Below are 20,392 nucleotides of genomic sequence, written 5' to 3' on the forward strand. Positions count from 1 at the left end.
CACGTACTATTGCGGAATACATACACAATACATAAGCTCCTCTACGTTGATCATCAATATAGCAGCATCAATAACAATAAAACATCAAGAGCATTCACACATTAACACAGTATGTAACCCGGGGAAAGCATCTCGCTAAAAACCCCACACTATCTGTATATTAATTATTGAGACCATGTAACATTACAAAGTACAATTCTTATCACAAGCAATCCAGTACCAGCTGCACCTGTTACACACAATACAGCTAAGATCTGATCTCCAAATCTATTCCACTGCTTGCCTGCCTCCACTGCTCAATACCTGCTCAAGAATTGATGAGAATGGTCTACCAAACTCGTATTTCACCTCCAAAGAATCACTCACAATGTATAAGACGTGAGCAGAAGCTACAAACTGGGCAAATACATGAGCAAACTCATTGGCATACTCAATCCCTTGATTGTGCAAGATCTGATGCACAACTATAGGCACAACTGATAGCAATCTAATTCTCTAACACCTGTCCCTGCTGAACTGAACATGAACTGACATGCAACTGAGTTAACTGATGTATTCTGTAGTTGTATTATGAGTTAATAATTAGTTTTAACAACTCATCATTAGTCTATTTGCAGTTAGACTAACTACAACTAGTTTAACCAAGTCAAACTGAACATAACTCCATCAACTCCACAATCAACTCCACCAAACTCAACTGATTGAGTTCTAACTGAAGTCATGCATGCAACAACTCAACTGACTCATAAGAAAAGCATACTTCCTTCTAACAGCTACATGGGCCACATCTGTAGCTCAAACTGAAGTGATCCAAGAGAATAATATCAAGTTTATAGTCCAAATATTATTATGAGACAATAATATTTGACTTTTCTATTTTTGACAGCCAGTCTAAAAATAGACTTTGATCACCCACACTGTGGTCACCCACACTTTGGTCACCCACATTGTGATCACTCACACTGTGATCACTCACACTGTGGTCACCCACACTGTGATCATCCACACTGTGATAAAAAATAGAACTTGCGCCATAATTTGCCTGCGGGCCCACTTAGTGAAGGCGACTCTTTTCACTAAGCTCCATCATCTCGTTGCAATCTCAACACTTTATCTAGGCTTTGTTCCTAGAGTATATCCTCTTCTTTTGACCTTTCTTGCTCCTTTTCTTCTTCCTCTTTGCAATCTATGTAGAATAATTTCTTCTCAGCACACTTATGACCTTTAGTGTATTTGCTATCACAACTGTAACAAAGCCCTTTTGCTCTTTTTTATTCCAATTGTTGTGGTTTCAACCTTATAGGTTGTGGAAGACTAGGGGCAATAACACTTCCATCTTTATAGTTGTGAGTGGTATGCTTCCTGGTTGACATAATTTTGCTTTCTATTTTTCTTACTAACCTGAATGCCGTCTCTAATGAATCAGGTTCCCAAAGGCGAACATCATGTTGGATATTATCCTTTAAAGACCCTATGAACACATCAATCCTATGCTCCTCTGGAATATTTTTCACCCTTATGTTCAATTTTTGGAACTCCTCAATGTGCTCCATTATTGAACCCTTTTGTTTGAGACTTATCAATTGGCTAAAGAAAGTGTTGCTTTTTGTATCCTCATAATGTGCTGTCAATTCTTCCGTAAAAATTGCCCAAGTGATAATTTGTTTACAAGAGCAAAGCCATTGATACCATACAAACTGATTTGGTTCCAAATATAAAGTTGCAATACATACCTTTTGTGTGTTTTGCACATTATTGAGATTGAAAAATTTCTCATCTGTAATATCCATGTTGCGGGATCCTTGCCATCAAACTTCCTCATATCGATTTTTGGAATATGGTGGGTCTTCGATCCCACATTGGAGTCTATGAAATCATGATTAACATTTCTTTTGTTCGCATCATGAATTTCCTTTACAACCTTTTCACCATTAGTAAGTATTTCTTGTAGAAAATTTGTCAAATCTGTCTTCAAATCTGCCATGTCTGTCTTCAAATCTGCCATGTCTCTCTTCAAATCTGCCATGTCTCTCTTCAAATATGTCTTCAAATCTATCTTCAAATCATCCATCTTAGCTTCCATGCCCTTTATCTTAGATTCCATGCCATTTATCTTAGCTTCTGTTAGCTTTTGTGAGCGTGACATTTGTTGCACTTGTTCTTGTAATTTTGATATATCATGTAGCATTTCTTCCTCTTCTTCATGAGTCATGCTAGGGCTTTCAGGTTGCTTACTAGGTGTTTGCATTTTCTTTCCTCAGGGCATATGTTACTGATAATAATGCTCTACTATGCCCTTTGAATTCCTTCAAAATAAATTTTCAAACCAATCTTAAGCAAAAATTTAAAAGAATCTACACACCTTTTTTTCACTTTGTAGGAGCTCGATATTGCCTCTGATGTATCTATGTACTTTCAGATCATCCAGTTCTGAAATTGCGACCTGTAGTAGCCCTCTGTGTCCTCTTTCCAATGCCACCAATCTGATCCAAATTGGATTCTCCAAGGAAGAGTTATGCAAAATCTCCCACAGTGACCTGATTATAGACTAGTTTAGTAGAGCGAACTTGTACGACGTGCCACGAGTCACTGTTTTGACCTTTGGCTCTGAAAAATATATACAAGAAACTACAGTCCGTCCTCTTTCTGTACCTTCTTATGAAATTTCAATCAGATTCTCAGAGAGAAAGTTATGACGATTTTCCCCAGGTCACCTGTTTGGAATGAAATTCAGGAGTTTGCAAGAAGACCAACTTCCTCAGATCATATATCCACAAATATAACACGAACAACTCTGAAATTTGGACCCAAGATTCAACAAAATTCCTTCTCAAATGGTTTTTTTTAGCTTTTGAAATGTCGCAGAAAAAAAGTTATAGCGAAAATGCCACAATGACCTGTTTGGAGCAGCGAAACCCTAGAATCCAAAGCTTTGATACCAAATGTTATGAAACCAGCTCACAAAAAGATAGAAAAGATAGATCAACGCCTTAGAATTCAGCCTCTTCGAGGGGGAAACCTCCTTTACATTACATAAATGAACAATTCTTGGATGATACAAATGAAAAGACCTCCTTTCTATATATAGGAGTCTAAGGGGTCATAACATAATCAGAGCCGACATAACTATAATAATGTAAGGGCACAATAATAACAATAGTGGGCTTCTATGTGGCACAATAGTAACAATATGGGCACTACATGGGTACATCAATATAATAAGTGGGTTGTACTAATAACAATAAGGGGTTACACTAGTAGTATAGGGGCCTAACACTGAACTAATACACTTCAAGTTAGTAAATTAATATGAATAAAATCATATCAATCCTCAATACCATTTTATATTCATATATCATAATAAAAATACATCAATAAAATAAACCCATGCCATAATCAAGTTTTAACATTTATCACATTGCTCTAAGGCCTCATTTGATCTCCAAAGGTCTAGTGTTGAGCATTTTCCCTGATACCACTCTGTGACATACCCTTAATATCCCTGACACATACCAAAGTTAGAAGGATGCAATTGTTATGATGACCCAAAGTCCAAATTTCAATTATGGAAAGGAGTCATAAAATTTCAATCTTTTTCAAACTTCTCAAAACCCAAAATAAACAATGCCATTGTGTTTGTCTCATCAAGACCATTATGATGATATAAGATTTACCTTAATATGAGTTATGGATAAGGAGTGTGACCATTTTAAATTAGGCTCATTAATCCTACCACGTCACTTTTGTTCGTTATGTGGTACCAACATGACATTATGCATGGATTCTACATGGTCGTTCTTCCACCATGGAAGAATACACGTAGAATAGGTGCATCCTCCAAATAGTTGGAAGTTGGTCTGCTTAGGAAAAAACAAAAAACATGAACTCAAATGGAGTACTGACCCCAACATGGTTGGCCCAACCCAACTACACTACTTTCCAAATCCCTAACTAGTGACCCCACCGACTACAATACAAGCCTTGACTCATCACCAGGCCCTGACTCATCACCAAGCCTGACTAATTATTTTGGCAGACACATCATAGTCAACTTTACTCGATGAATGACCCTGCAATCTTGGTTGATTTCGCTCATCGACCAACACTGCTAACTCGTCCTGTTTAACTTCGCTCGACGACTAACCTTGCCAACCTATCATGTACGACTTCACTTGGCGATCAACATTGTTGACTCATATTGGTTGACTTCGCTTAATGATCGACCCTGCCGACTCATCCTGCTCGTCTTCACTCAATGACCAACCCAAACCAATCGACATACCTCGACTAACCAATCGAAAGACCCGAATCAGTTAACTTACCTCAACTAACCAATCGAATGACCCAAATTAGTTAACTTACCTCGACTATTATGATAGGTCGAACAACCCAAACCAATCAACATGCCTCAACTAACTAGTAGAACGACTCAAACTAGTTGACTTACCTCGACTAACAAGACTAGTCAAATGACCCCAACCAGTTGAATTTCCTTGACTAACAAGACAATTCGAATGACCCACACTAGTTGATGTGCCTCGACTAACAAGACTAGTCGAACGACCCATACCAGTCAACTACATCGACTAGATAGTGCCTGATAACTAATTCATTTCAATATAGGCAATCAATTTAATATAACATAGATTAGCCCATCTCCCATGCTCAGGCCAATTAAACCATTAATCAAACTCACGATGAATACATTCATAATCCCATCCCTTAGGAAGAATTCACATAACCATCAACACTTATTTATACAAAGAATCATATAAATTTTGTTGTTATGGGAAATATAGTAGCATAGTAACCAACATGCATTATTCAATTCAAGGATGCACATGAAATCACAAATATATCAACCCTTCTGGGAATAACCATTATTTAACAATCACACAACATTTAAAATCATTCATTCATATAAGAATAAAAATTCCTCATCAATAGCATGGGAAATAAACCAACATATTTAACATATGCATGCCATTCAAAAGTACAGGGGTTTTAGTAGACACTTATCTTATGAAATAAGTCTGGCAGTTGAGATTGGAACTTCAACTCTCCACCAAAACTGCGACAAGCTGCATTCAAGACTTTCTTACAGTTGTCATCCTTGAGCCAGATTATAGAGCTTGAGGAGGAGTGCTTAACAATGTAAAAATAAATACTTCTAGCTAAAACAAGGGTAAAATTAACACATCAGTTGAAACAGGGCCTGCAAGGGATACACCACCTTTACCCACCAGTTTTTAAGGAGTCAAATAGGATGATCAGGGAACCACTTCCATTAGGCCTTCTCAACAACTTCCTATTGTTATACATTTGAGATTTTATTTCAGCCAATATCAATTCAGAGGTTCCTTTCAACACAAAACTCACAAATCCAAGAGAAGAGTTCCTTTAAAGCATGGGAAGGTTCACCAACTGAAAAAATATCGTCAGAGTATGGAGATAATCCTTCCAAGTAGTTCTTCAATGAGGTGTTTCCAGCCCAGGTCCGCACTTGGTGGTTCATAAACCCCACAAGTACCTGAGTATCTCTACCTTGTGGCCAATAGGTTCATCAGTCCACAAACTTCCCAGTGGGTTCATCAGTCCTTAGGAAATCCACTCTCATTGGTTTCCTCGGCCTCCAGGCAAGGCACTACTCTGTGAACTCTTTTATCTTAGCCAGTAAGCCACTCACACTGGTTTCTTTAGCTGCGCTGCTACAGAGCGAACTCTCTTTGTCTAAACAAATCCCCCCCCACCCTTTTCTTTTCACCATTGTTTTCTTTAAATAATTATCTTCCATGTTTTCTAATTCCATTTCCATGCCCCTTCATGTTGCGTGAAATTGTGGCTCTTTTGGATGCGTGGATATACTTGCCTCTTCTATGTGCGCAGAGGCAATTCTCCCTCCCTTAATTCCTCCCACTAAAAGGTTGCATCCCTTGTTTCTAGATTGCGTGGGAGCACCATCTTCATTGCTTTTATCTACTAGTGTGACCATACTTCATTTAATTTTGATTCTCTCTCTACATATTTTTCTAGAGAATTATGCAAGGTTCCCAATCATTTTTTTGTTGTTGAACTTATTGTGCCGCTTGTTCATTTAAAGCACACATTTTGGCATTAATATCAACTAGGTTTCCTCAAGCAAACTCTCCTTCCCCAAACTCTAGAATAAGTGTCCCAATTTCTCAACGACTTTTAATTTAACAAAATAGAGATAATATTTAAAATAAGAGGGAATTCACCAAGGCTATCTGACACCTCCATCTCAATGTAAGCTGAGGATGTCAAGGGATGGGGATATGCCTCATATTATGTTAAATTAGACTATGAATCTCAAATATTTCCTATTGGCTCTCCTCTACGATGTCATATTTAGTTTAACATCTAGAACTTAGATGGACATCCCCAAATAAACATATTTTGTTGACTCTCTCTCTCTCTGTCTCTCTCTCTCCCTCTGTATATATATATATATATATATATATATATATATATATTATATACACACATATATACCCAAAATTTCTTGGAGAAGTCACATTTTATGAGTAGGTGCATTATTGTTTCATTGATGACGTGGCAAAGAACACACACACACACATATGTAAATATGTTTCATCAAAGAAACAATAATACAGCTACTCATAAATGTGACTTCTCCAAGAAAGTTTGGGTTCATGTCATATAAGGTCTCTCACACCAAGTAAAATGGCCAATATCAACCCTTCCATTTTTTGAGTCTTGGCATAAGAATTATATTCATATATTTAAAGGAAAACCCATATTCAAGAGGGCATGGATGTCACTCCCAAAGTATGTTTGCTAGAATATTTCGCTAGAAAGAAGCATAACAGTTTCTAAAGATATTTTCTCCAATCCATCAATTATAGCTAACAAAGCCAAAACTTTACTAGCAAAACCTACAAGGGCCAAAACTCATAAGATTTATAGAATTCAATGTTAGATTCTTTTGAGGAAAAATGAGCATCTCACTTCAATATCCAACAACAATCCACTCCCCTATGTCATAGGAAGTGAGTTTGGCAATTATCTCTCATGAAAGAACAATTTAGGGAATGGATAGCTACACATAACTCTCATATCCTTTGATTTGGCAGAGCCTCAATGAAAAAACCAAGAGTGGTAGATGCAGGGGCAGGAGGGGTGCTTTATGGCCCTGGAAGGAAATTGGAAATAAGTTATTCATGGAATTTGGGCATAGTATCTAATAACCAAGAGGGAATTTATGCCCTTCTCGAAGGAATCAACTTGGCCAAAAGTCTACCCATTAGCTCCCTCATTATAGCGATGGAGTCCAATAACACCATCAAACATCGTCACCTTCAAATTTTCCCTTTAAACCTCAAACTAAGTTCCCTCTATAAGAAAATTATGACTAATCTCTTCTTCTTCCCCAAAATCCAAGCTAAACATGTATTAGGTCTGAACTAAACACACAGGGAAACTCTTTGGCCAACCAAGTAGCCACGTTTTCTCCCAATATAATGCGAGTAAATGGAACCATGTAGTATGTTTCGATTCTATAACATTAAAATAATGAATCACGATGAAGTTTCAAGTCCAACATAAGTTCCAACTGTAATAATTTATCAACAAACAAGGCATGTTGAGGGGATTGAGGGGCATATGGTTTCTTAAGGAAGGGCAATGTTCCAAGAAATGTTGAAGGTGGTTCCAATGTTGAAACTCAAGGTATGATTGCGAAGGTGGAGGCATATCCCAATCATGACAAAATGTCTGACAAGTATCAAATTCAACATGTCCATAATACCTCCTAAACATCCTCTGAGACTCAGTTACATCTATTTCTTCTTACATTTCCCTATATATTTTTGATTTTCTTATTAATCTTATGGTTTGAACAAACTTCGAGTGCTAAGGTGATTATATATCATTATTATTCATTTATTCACTAAACTAGTCTATATTAAGTGTAGTCGACTACCTAACTACTTTGGGACAATGCAGTTTCTTTGCCCAAGCTACATGAAGGATGATCACTAATTACCAGAATGTGCCGACCATGTGTATCAAGCTCAAGTTACTAGAAGTGGGTGTCAATGAAGTTACCAGAAGTAGGAACGATCAAATAAACAAAGTTTCACATAAACATTCATGTCAAAAACCTGTCGAGCTAAAAGCTATTTTGATTTTCATATATAAGCATATTTTAAGTACCAAACAATCTTATTAATATTTAGTCGCATAGTTACAATTGTTTATTTATGACTGTCAGCCTAAACTTTAGCTCTTATGGACTACATATATTTTTGTAACTGGCGAAACAAGGTTTGTCGTGATTATACTCTTGAATTGCTGCTATGGTTATCTTTGTCATTCCAAAACTTTGTACTTTCTTTTTAGATGGATTAATATATAAAGACATTGTTGCTAGTTTCTATCACCGTGTGGAGTTTATTTTAACTTTTAGTTCTCCCACTTAGGTAGGGCACCCTAATTTAGGATGCACTTGCAGTCTCATAATTATGTGAATGTGTGAATCAACATGGTTTTGTGTGTATTAATTAGAGATATGCGTTGTTTATGGATAATTCTATTGGTACAAGTTGGATTGCGTTGTTTAATAGAATAAGGGTCCTTGCATAGAAGGATATCGACCCAACGATCCATTGGAAGTTGTGTATGCAACTCCAATACTTAGACTGGTATTCTTCAGTTAGTTGGATTTTTTAATTAGTTGTTTCAATTACTAGATTGATTACATGTTTTTTTGATGTTCATGGATCAAATGACTTTTTTATTTAAATCTATAATTCTTTCTAGTGACATATGAGGGACGAGTTTATGCTTTGCTACAATAGGCAAATGATAGAATGTTGTTACCTTTGATTTAAAGTCAACTAATTAGATCTAGTTCTACATCTATTTCACAGGTGCCTCATTAGTTTATGATCCCCTGGTTGATAATTTAATGTAGAAAAATTTAAGCAATTAAATTTCCCGTCAATGTCAACATTCTTTCACACAATCAAATTGCAGATGGATGCTAAGCTAACCATGGCATGCTGGGTGTTGTGTGTGGGATGAAGGAGAAAACACTCATAAATGTTCCTTTTGGTATGAAACCTAAGTTTCACATGTATGAAAGGTGGCTCCATTAGTGTGAATAGCAAGTCAACCACATCAAAATCATTAAGACTACATTTGGTTACTCCCAATCTTTTGTCTTCATTCTACAATTCACAACCTTATCTGGCACATGGCTTAATTTTAGGTGACGAGGAGCTCATGATTTCTTTGTGGCTTTAGTTAGAATAGAAGTAAAACCTATTTTCAATAATACAATGGTTGATAGAGGTATTTCAGATTAATCACATCATTAGGATTTGATCGACATTTCGAACCAACCAATGTGGTTCATCTTCAGGACAAGGTGAGAGACACCATAGAATTTTCATGAATAAATAGTAAGGATGCTTCATTTCCCAAGGTTAGCTGATGAAAACTAGCTGTTGGAGACTAGTCAAAAAAGCAAATAAACTTTTGAAAAGCTATATTTAAAATTTAAAATTTATAAATTATTTAATATTTTTTAAATTTAGAAAAAGGGAGGGGGTTTAATATTTTAAATTTATAAAATATTTGATATTCTAAAATTAGTTATAAAATAGATGTTAGGAGTACAGATTAAATTAATAGGGTGCGGGGGGTGCGCGGGGGGAAGGGGGGTGGTTAAGAATTAATAGTTGTTATAATAAAAAGTAGTTGTTATTTAATATTAAATAATAAATTAATTAATAAAGGCGTGTTGGGGGGGGGGATGGGTGGTGGGGGTTAAGAATAAGTAATTAATAGTTGTTATAATAATAAAGTTATAAGATAAAAATAGTTGTTGTTTAATATTAAATAATAATTAGGTTATAATCACTAATGAAACGAATAAAGAGAGGTTAAGAGTAGGTTAATCACTTTAGTTATACATTGGATAATATATCATAAGGAATACTCCTAAAATAACAACAAAGAATAAGCTATAAAACTAAATAAAAAGGGGTTCAAGGAGTTTAAAAATAAAAAGTTTAGATCTAAATAATATCTATTGAAAAGTAAAGAGAGGAAATGAATTAGGAGGTAATTAGGAGAATGATAATCGATTTTAATTAAGTTAAAAAGGGTTCAAAAAAGGATAAAAGTTGTAAATAAACCGAGAGGTGGAAAAACAGGAACTTAGGAGCAGGAGGGTTTATTATAATTATATACATAAATAGAGAAATATATATATATATATATATATATAAGGGAAAAGGGGGGGTAAGAGGATCATAAGGAGAGGGCTGGAATCCAACTCTTACTTATCTTCCAACCATCATCTCTGTTGAGATTCCTAGCATGCCTTTCAATCTCAATAGCCTCCCTAAGCTTCCTATGGTGGAAATGGTCAACCCTAGCAATGACCCTAGAATCCTCAATATAGACATGGTGCTTGGATTTCTTCGCATGTTCGGCAAGAGCTGATGAGCGGGAACGATTGTGCCTTATGTCTGCAATGTGCTCATGGATCCTTTGGTTAATCGACCAACCCATTTCTCCAATATATGGAGTACCACAGGAACATGGAATCAAGTAAATGCCTTTCATGTCCTTCGGGTCAATAGGGTCTTTAACCGAACCAAGAGAATTTCTAATGGTCCTTAGAGGCTTGAACGAAGAGGAAACATTATTCCATCTAAGGATATGGGAAATCTTACTCGTGGTACCACCTTGGATATAGGATCAACATGAGCAGTCTTAACTCTAGATTCTTTAAAGGCTTTTTGAAAGGCCTTGAGGCTCTGAGTTCTGCTGTACCCATTATTCTTAAAGACTTCAAGGAGATGATACTTCTCCTACTCAAGGTGTTTATCATCAGATATTCTTAGCGCATGGATAGTAAGGGTGTTAAGAACACCAAATTTCTGAGCAAGAAAATGATGAGAACTAGCATGAAGATATTGCTCCGAGTGAGTTTTTTTGCGAAAAACTCTATGAGAAACGGAACCAAAATCCATTTTAGAAAGGAGAATGATAGGGAAAGGAAGGCATCCATCCACCTCTACTTCCATCGTGAACTTGATGGATTCATATTGGGAGTTAAGGTGGTTTAGAAATAGATCCAAATTTCACGACCATGGGGCCAAACGACGCAAGTGTCATCAACAAACCTCTTCCACTTCTTAGGGAAAAATTGGGTTGAGGCTAAGGCCTTGGTCTCAAAATCCTCAATAAAAAGGTTAGCAACAATAGGGGAAAGAGGGGAACCCATTTCCACACCACAGGTTTGCTCATAGAATTCACCTTGGAAACTGAAAAAAGTCAAAGTGAGGTAGAGGCCAACCAATTTGGCATTGTTGTGGTCAGTGATATGACTAATGATATCAATGGCATCTTAAATGGGGATTTTGGTATAAAGGGAAACAACGTTGAAACTAACAAGCAGATCCCCGTTGACTGATTCCTCCATCATCGCCTTGAAACCTTCAATTCATCCTTGCCTCGACGTCCCTGCCATTTCTTCTGAACTTTCATTTCCGTTTCGGGATGGCTCCCTCCCTTTGCGCCTTCAGTGCATTCCATTTCCGCTTCCATTCAAGTTCACTCCATTTTAGATTCTGTTTTAACGTGCCCCATTGACCCTTCGTCAATTTATTTTTGTCTTGATGTTACCAATAATAATATAACACTAAATAGTAATAATAATATAACACTAAATAGTAATATGATTAGTAACAAATTAAATTTTAATATTCATAACAATAATAACCTCACTACTCTAGATGATAATAATATAATTTGAATAATAACAACAACAATAATATTAATAATAACAATACTTTTTTCAATAATAACAACTCTAACATTGATAATAATAATAATAATAATAACAACATTTCCTCGTCTCCCCCTTATTTTAAGAACATTGTCAACCTCTCTAGTTCTAATTTTGATCCCTCTGTCTTTAGTCTCCTTAATAAAGGGCTTAATTTTTCCATTTCCCCTAAGAAAATTCCCATCGATGACATTATTTGTAACATCGAGTATGGTATTAGGGACCTTCCAGATAATGTCAAGGAAGCAATTAGGAAAGATTGTGCTATTGTTCTTAAGAAGGCTAAGCCTCCCAAAAGAAACCTTAGCAAAGATGAGCTTCTCGCCCTTAAATCCCTGAGGGAGAACCCCGACATTGTCATCCTAAAAGCTGACAAAGGTGGGGTTGTCGTCATTTTGGACAAGTCTGACTATGTCAACAAAATGATTGACCATCTCTCTAATAGTGGTTGTTACGTCAAGCTTAAAAATAATCCTATTAAGTCTGTTTCTAAGGATGTAGCAACAACCATTAAGTCGGATTTGTCTCTTAATCCTCTTTCCAGAAAGCTCATTGAGAGCAATCCCCTCACCCCTAGAATTTATGGCCTTCCCAAGATTCATAAATCTGGGGCCCCCTTGAGACCTATTGTTAACACAATAGGTGGGCCCACTTATCTTCTTGCTAAATTCTTAGCTCTTAAGCTCAAACCTCTTATAGGTCGAATTGATTCCTTTGTTAAGGACTCTGTGTCCTTTGTTAAGGAATGGAAAGATGTAAAGCTGGACCCTGGGGATCTGCTTGTTAGTTTTGACATTGTTTCCCTTTATACCAAAATCTCCATTCAAGAGGCCATTGATGTCATTAGTCAGATCACTGACCAGGACACTGCCAAATTGGTTGGCCTCTGCCTCACCTTGACTTTTTTCAGTTTCCAAGGTGAATTCTATGAGCAAACCTGCGGTGTTGCAATGGGTTCCCCTCTTTCCCCTATTGTTGCTAACCTTTTTATGGAGGATTTTGAGACCAAGGCCTTAGCCTCAGCCCAATTTCACCCTAAGAAGTGGAAGAGGTTTGTTGATGACACTTGCATCATTTGGCCCCATGGTCGTGAAAAGTTGGATCTATTTCTAAACCACCTTAACTCCCAATCTGAATCCATCAAGTTCACGATGGAAGTAGAGGTGGATGGATGCCTTCCTTTCCTTGACATTCTCCTCTCTAGAATGGATGATGGTTCCGTTTCTCACAAAGTTTTTCGCAAAAAAACTCACACGGAGCAATATCTTCATGCTAGTTCTCATCATTTTCCTGCTCAAAAATTTGGTGTTCTCAACACCCTTGCTACCCGTGCGCTGAGAATATCTGATGATAACCACCTTGAGCAGGAGAAGTATCATCTCCTTGAAGTCTTTAAGAATAATGGGTACAACAGAACTCAGAGCCTCAAGGCCTTTCAAAGAGCCTGTAAAGAATCTAGAGTTAAAACTGCTCGTGTTGATCCTATATCCAAGGTTCATCTCCCGTTTATTCAAGGTACCACGGATAGGATTTCCCATATCCTTAGACAAAATAGTGTTTCCTCTTTGTTCAAGCATCTAAGGACCGTTATAAATTCTCTTCATTCGGTTAAAGACCCTATTGACCCGAAGGACATTGTCACACGGAATAAGTCGATCTTGCGGACAAGATAGACCTTCCTAGAATCTAAAGAAGACCTAATGACAAGCAAACCAACCAGACACTATCTTTCTCTAAATATGCTTTGATAAACAATAGCAAACAAGTGTTTTTAGGGCCTACCTTTGGTCCAACGCAAGCTTGTGGATGCCCTCGCTCCTTTGATCCAAATGAGCTCCTTTTCGCGAATCTGCAAACACAAACAAGGGAAACAAATTAAATAGCACATGAAAAGCCAATTGCATAAAACATATTTAGCATGAAAGTCAAGGAGTCCATGAAACAAATAACATAAGATACTTGTTGAGAAAAATGAGTTTGATTGTATTAATTCAAAAGAAGAAGAACTTTACAACCTTTGCCTTGACGCTGTACACGCTCCTCCCAAGGTCCAGCAAGAAGTCTCCTCTACTTTGACAAGTTTCACTCACTCCCCAATGAAGCCGAAAAGATGCGTGATCTCTCCTCTTAAGCTCAACTAGGAAGTCTTGATTTCACCAGCATTTACCCTAAAAAATGTTCAACTTCTAACCCCCTTAGCAACCAGCCCAATGCCTGTATTTATAGTGCAATGGAGGGAGGTTACTAGGTCCTCCTTCAAAGGGATAAAGCCCTCCTTCAAAGGGATAGCTCCTCTCATCAAGGGATTAGCTCCTTCTCTTTTGGGATGCATGAACCACCTCAGAGCGAACAATCCACGTCAAAATTCCTTCTAGAAACCTCTAGAATTAACCCAAAGTGAGTTTTTTAAGATAAAACTTGCGCCTTTTGAATTTCACAGGGGTCCGCACCTACACCGTTAGGGACAGAGCGGGCAGGTCCGCAATTTTTGTACACAGAAGGTGCGGGACTGCAGGTGATAGTGAGAGAAAGTGCGGAACCAGAGTTTCATTGATTTTTAATGTTTTTCTCCCATTTTCAAAGCTTGATTTGAAGAGCTGAGGTCTGAGACTTGCTTAGGAGGACAGTACAAGTGATGATAGACCCATACTGACTGCAAATAATCATGGTGACGATATTTTTGTGTAACAGATTGCCCCCTAAAGTGCGAAGTCTATAGTAGATGAGGATTTCTTATCATTTAGGAAGAGTGAAGTACTTTATCATTTCGAGGATCATCTTGTGGAGAGCTTGGTTGGAACCTGTAAAAAAATTCAATGCAAGATATATATATGAGATCATATCATCGCTGAGGTAGGCATTCCCATACTCAGATCAAAACTGACTAGAAAACTAACTACTGCTCTGATACAAGAATGATCTTGTAAAACATCACAAGTATAGACTCATGTGGACACAGTATGGACGCAACCATGTGTTTATGAATACAAAATTCCTCGCAGCCTGGATTGTGGAAACTAGATCTAGGGTCTTCATTTCTACTTCCCGAAATAGTACGATTCTATCCATGCGAATGAATGTGTTGATGTCGAACATGGTAGAAACCACTTGATTACCAGTCAATGATGTAAAATGTTAACAAGTGTGAGAGAAACCACTAGTGATGTCAATGGCTCTCAAAGTACCCAGTACAATCCATGAGATGCAAATAAATATATTGATGTCGAACATGTCAAGGAATCCTTTGATCGAAATTCAATGATGTAAACTGTCGTCAAAGGCGAGAAACCTGCCATTGAGGCATGCAGATCTCAAGGTACTGACGATTCCTAGATCATCTTTCTAGATAATGAGCTGACGTCGATAGAAAGCGATCCGTCGTAGGCAAGCCCACAACACGAAATCATAGATCAAGTTGAAGAAATTTAGTTGCAAGGACTGACTCAGGGATGGTCAAGATGGATGACAGATATTTTGCAGATGAACGGCTTATTGGCAGTGACCTCTTGAACACATAACGACACAACAGATGGCTTGGTGACAATTGAACCAAAGTTAATACCCAGAAACTGGCTTAAGACTCTCAATGTGGTTTGATCAACTGTTAGGCAAAGGAATTCCCAACCCAGGTGAATAAAAGTGTCGTGTTCAAGAGTGGTTACAAAGCATGACAAACAGGCTCATTTTTCTCTCTTTTCCCCCACCATTTCTGGATAGTACCTCCTTATTTTTGACAAGCTTGAGGAGGATAACATTTGCTTGATTATAAGCTCATCCTTCGGATGAGTCCAACTTAGTTTAAATTCGAACCCTAAGAAGGAGTGGTTTGTTCCTGTTTGTAATTGAACAGGTCCTTTACTGTGAAATTTAACGAGTCCAGTATAGGAGAAACTCGACGTTTTTCAATTTTAGAGAGTCTGAAAAAACTTAAGAAGACTCCAGGGTTGACCTTTTTCGTAAATTTGTGTCCCCCAAGCCCGAAAAAGTATAAAATAATACTTGAGAGAACCGCTTGATCTTTTACGACCAAGGAGTACTTTTCGTCATTAGTGTCTTTGACTCGAAAAAGTAAAAAAGCGATCAACGACACGTCGTTTTATAACCGATATCGAATTTGAAACGACAAAAATCCGGCAACCTTTTCATGTTTTTTACAGTCGGAAAAGAGCTGTAAGTGGACCGTCTTTTAATTCCGTTTTAACGAGTTTAAAAGAAACACTCGGCAATCTTTTCATGTTTCAGGAGTCAGAAAAGAGCTTAAAGGTGACTCTACATGTTTTTTCGTCGAAAATGATAGATTTCGCCTAAATAATCCTTTATTCTGCACAAAAACACAAACATTACTCATACCTGTTTGAAATAGATAAAAATGTCGCAAAAATACCTTTTCAAAGTGAAACATAAACAAATTTGCAATTTATTTACTCAAAAAACTTATAAAAAGGGTCTTTGTCAATTCATTTTTACCGTTTGAGTTTGGGTGAGAAAATAGTGCTTTTGCTCAGAAAACTTCCCGTGAAGATTGCGGGAAATCCAACCGTCGGAATCGAACGCCGTCTTCTCCAGGTAATCCACATCATCCCACTCTTCATTTTTAACCGTTTAATTTTTTGTTTTAGTCATTTATTTCATTTTTGGGAGGGTTTTTAGGCACAAAACCCGTGCGTGGGGGCCCGCAGGTTTATCATTGCGGGCCTGCGGACCCCGAATTTTTCTCCATTGGGAAAACGCTTGGGGTCCGCACCTTCCATGTAGACAAAGTGCGGTCCCACACACTGTGTCTAACCCGGAGGGTGTGGTCCCCGTCGCAAGGGTTTTTAACCCAAAAATTCTCAAAAATGGACCACACAAAATAATTTCTAGCATTTTAATTTGTCTTTATGCTTGATGTAGAGAGTACATCATGCTAGATTGGCATGAACGAGAGCATGAGGACGTGGATGCTGCCGCATGGAATCATCAGCCTTCACTTGATGCTTTGAGGGCGTGCAACTTGTACAAATTCTGGGCCATTCCTGGCATGAGGGCTCAGGTGGATTTCTTACAGTGGTTGGTTGACAGATGGAGCATACAAGACCAGTGCTTCTTCATTGGTGGCCACCAGCTCGAAATCGAGCCGACGGACATATATTTCTTGACTGGTTTTCCTAAGAGAGGCGAAGACTTGACTCTGTTTGGGGCTAGGCCAGGTAGCTAGTCTGTCGATAGCCTCATGCTAGGATACTGCAACAGCCAAGCTAAAGACAAAGGGATAGACATAAAGACCATATCCCGTCCTGAGCTCATGGTGATTGCGTTCACTGTCACCAGACTTTGCGGAGTTGCCGCATTACATACTGCCACCGAATTCCAGATGCGTATGGCAGTTGATTGCTTTCGAGGCACCATCTTCAACTGGTGCGATGCCGTGTTGGCTAATCTGAAAGGCCAACTGACCAGGGCCAAAAACAGACAACTAAAGACCTTTGGTTATGGGGCTTTGGTTGTCAGTTTTGGCCTGGAGAGGGTTCCTATGCTGATCCCACAACACCTTACTGTTGGAGCTGGGTTTCCTCGAGAGCCCAAACTGATGCGATGGGTCGCAGTTATGGCCCGTCACCCGGACGAGAGGACAGAGGTTGCTCGATTCAAACCTGAGTATTTCCAATGGCTGGAAAACCAGGTCTTTTCTATTCAGGACTTCCCTTACGCTGGGATAGATTTTCGTGGTGACCCAGACATGGTTCTTCCACCAGGAGAGCAGTGGGACGAGTGAGGTAAAATCCTTTTCAACATTTTTTCTATTTTAATTTTTTTTTGTTTTTTTATCGTCTCAAAACTGATAGTAAAAAATTTCAAATGCAAATGTGGGTCCACAGCGACCAGCCGCTCTCCGGCCTTACGAGAGGAAGCAACCAGCTGCACCCGTGCCAGTCCCACAGGACGAATCAACAGAGGTTTTGGTCGAGTTGGAGGGTCATCTCGAGCGCTTGACAGGAGATATTCCTGAGACCACTATAGACGACATTCCTCGTCGACTTCAGCGCTATGTGATTGGGGTCCTGGGACCTTTTAGGAGGTTCCTTTGCAAGGTGGCCCGTGCAGTGGTTTCTTATAGAGATCATCACCAATGATAGGATGATCGCCTATTGTGGGCACATGTGACATTTTTGTTTTTTATACTTATCATTTTTGCCGATCATAAGGTGTTTTTCAACCTATGATCGAGGACGATGTATTTTTAACACACTCCTATATATATATCACTATTACCGGCTTATCTTGTAAATCATGTTATGAAATGGTTTTAAATTTACATGTATGATTATTGCAAATGTCTATTTAACATTCGAGAAGCAATTGCATCTGCTAATGTATTTAAAGACCTTGGAATATGCTGATATTCAATATAATCAAATTCACGTTCCAAGAGACGCACTCTAAAAAATAATCTCAATAACGCTGGATTTCTAATAGCATACACTCTATTAAGCTGTAATACAACGAGTTCAGAATCTAACCTCACTATCAAACTCCAAATCCCAAATGAAATAGATTCAGATAATAACTCAATCACTGCACTATACTCGGCAATGTTGTTCGTTGTTTGACTGAGGCTTACCCCATGCATAGATACTAACTCGTCAGAGGGCGAATAGATAACCCAAGCTGCGGAAGAGATGTTCCGTGTATTACGACAAGCACCATCAGCGAAACCAATGTATGTTTGGAGAGGCATCGACATCTGCAATATCAAGAGTAAAACCAAGATAAGCAGGAATAATGACGAAAAACACTCTCTAAGCTAAGCACACTGTTTAAACTAAAACACACCAGCTAGAAAGAAAAACTATCCTAACTAAATCTCCATACCCATTCTTTTAAGCATAATACCTCTTCAAGTAAAGGCCATTTCTGGGTTTACCCAAGGAGTCCCCATCAAAGTCTACCAATTCATAGGTCCCTTTGGCTAGCTTTCGTTTGACAAAATAGGGACCATGCCACATAGGAACGAATTTTCCAGCGCCTAATATATCATTAGCTTGATCATAAACTAAGACTAGATCTTCTTTCGAAAAATTTCGAGGGGTCACATTTCGATCATACTGAGCTTTCATTCATTTTGCGTGAGTCTGGATCGCCAATGCAGCATCACATCGATTCTCATCTAATTGAGCCAAGTATAACAAACGCTTTTCCTCTTTGGAAGTGGCTGGAAGTAACTCAATGGCCATTTGCAGTGACAGGATTTCACATTCAATGGGTAACACAGCTTCCAAACCATAGACTAGTTGGAAAGGAGTGAACCCTGTTGATGTTTTTACTGAAGTTCGGTACGCCCAAAGTGCTGAGAATAGCATGTTGTGCCAATTCGACCAATGAATCCCAATGATTCATCAGATCATGATAACTAAAACTTTGTTGATGGATTCAACCAGACCATTCGCTTGCGGATAATAAGGGGTTGAACTATCGTGACGTAAACCAAGCTGGCCTGTAAGTTTGGTCATCATAACGTTTCGAAAATGATGCCCATGATCAGTGATTATCGCTTGTGGGAAACCAAACCTAGCAATTATATGATTGAACACAAAAATTGCAGCTGTCTTGCTGTCTGCCTCAAATGTAGGCATCGCCTCGGCCCACTTAGTAAAATAATCTACCGCAAGGATAATATACGCATGCCCCCTGGCCGAGTGAGGGTTACATGTAATAAAATCGATACCCCATTTGTCAAAAGGACCAATGGCAATTATAGGGTGGAGAGGAGCAGGTGGAGCGCACATCTTACGATAAAAAATCTGGCAGTTGTGGCATTTGCGGACCGCCGTAATACAATCTTTAAATAAAGACGGCCAGAAGTAGCCAACACGCAATATCTTTTGGGCTGTGGCAAACCCAGACATATGACTGCCACATGCTCTAGAGTGACAGTCATTTAGAACCCTTTCAGCTTCCTCGTGAGTTAAGCAACATCGAAAAACAGAGTCCGCCCCACGGCGATAAAGAGTATCTCCAATAATCCTGAATTGTTGGGACTGGAATCGAATTTTCCGACGTTCTGACCTTGAAATTTCTGGCTGAAAGGATTGGGTTTGGAGATAAATGATGATATCCCCATACCACGGATCTAAAGTGCTGATTAGAAACAAGGATTCGTCCGCAATGGGCTCCTCCGCCACAGTTTCCGTGTCAGCACGCGGGAAGTCACACATTAAATCCGCAAAAACTAAAGATTCCTTAGACTTAGATTTCTCAAATTCCAAGTCGAACTCCTGCAGGATAACGATCCATTTAGAGTACTTTCCCCCTAGCAATTTCTTGGTCAAAATGTAGATCATAGGGTTGCAATCCGAAATTACTGTAGTTTTACGTAGTAAAATGTAGTGACAAAAACGTTGGACAGCTTAAACGACTGCCAATGCCAATTTTTCCACATGTGAGTATTTTAGCTCAGTTGGATTTAAAGTGCGACTCAGGTAATATATCACATGTTCCGTTCCGAATTCATCTTCGTGAACTAAGACCATTCCAATGGTGGAATGAGAGGCGGCGAGATACAAGAAG

The sequence above is a fragment of the Pinus tabuliformis genome, chromosome Q (genome assembly GCF_031772625.1).
Source record: "Pinus tabuliformis cultivar Carrire ecotype Pingquan chromosome Q, CPIR1, whole genome shotgun sequence".
In the NCBI taxonomy this organism is placed as follows: domain Eukaryota; kingdom Viridiplantae; phylum Streptophyta; class Pinopsida; order Pinales; family Pinaceae; genus Pinus; species Pinus tabuliformis.